The following is a 316-nucleotide window of genomic DNA, read 5'->3' as shown; positions in this document are numbered from 1 at the left end:
GCTGGGCACGGAGATCGGTCCCGCCCATGAACTGTACAGAGCCCCTCCCACCTGCATAGAACCCTATAGGGCCAGTACACAGGCCCCGCCCCACCCTGACCACAGGGACAATATGGCCGAAACGTCTCACCACCAGGCAGTCCCGCAGGGAGAGGTATTTGCTGGAAGCCGCCTCCCCCTCACATGAGATGCGGCCGTGATCATCCCTCATATACTTCTCAATGTCTCCCGTGCCGTATCGCTGTGTGCAGACCACGGCCATGTCACGTCACCGGGGGGACCTGCGTGTGATAAAAGAGAGTGCCATGTGACTGAT

At 59.8% G+C, this 316-nt stretch overlaps 1 long non-coding RNA gene across 1 annotated transcript in view; it reads right to left on the bottom strand.

The window, feature by feature from the left end:
* LOC108804172 overlaps nucleotides 1-152 on the bottom strand; it is a 3,241-nt gene extending 3,089 nt beyond the window's left edge. The window contains exon 1 of the long non-coding RNA XR_001942337.1: nucleotides 131-152. This is a non-coding gene — a long non-coding RNA (uncharacterized LOC108804172). The remainder of the gene's footprint in view (nucleotides 1-130) is intronic.
* Nucleotides 153-316: the final 164 nt, after the last annotated feature.

This window comes from Nanorana parkeri, unplaced genomic scaffold, assembly GCF_000935625.1.
Source record: "Nanorana parkeri isolate BGI_ZX_2015 unplaced genomic scaffold, ASM93562v1 scaffold5793, whole genome shotgun sequence".
NCBI classification, from domain to species: domain Eukaryota; kingdom Metazoa; phylum Chordata; class Amphibia; order Anura; family Dicroglossidae; genus Nanorana; species Nanorana parkeri.
This window is presented reverse-complemented; position numbering and strand designations above follow the sequence as displayed.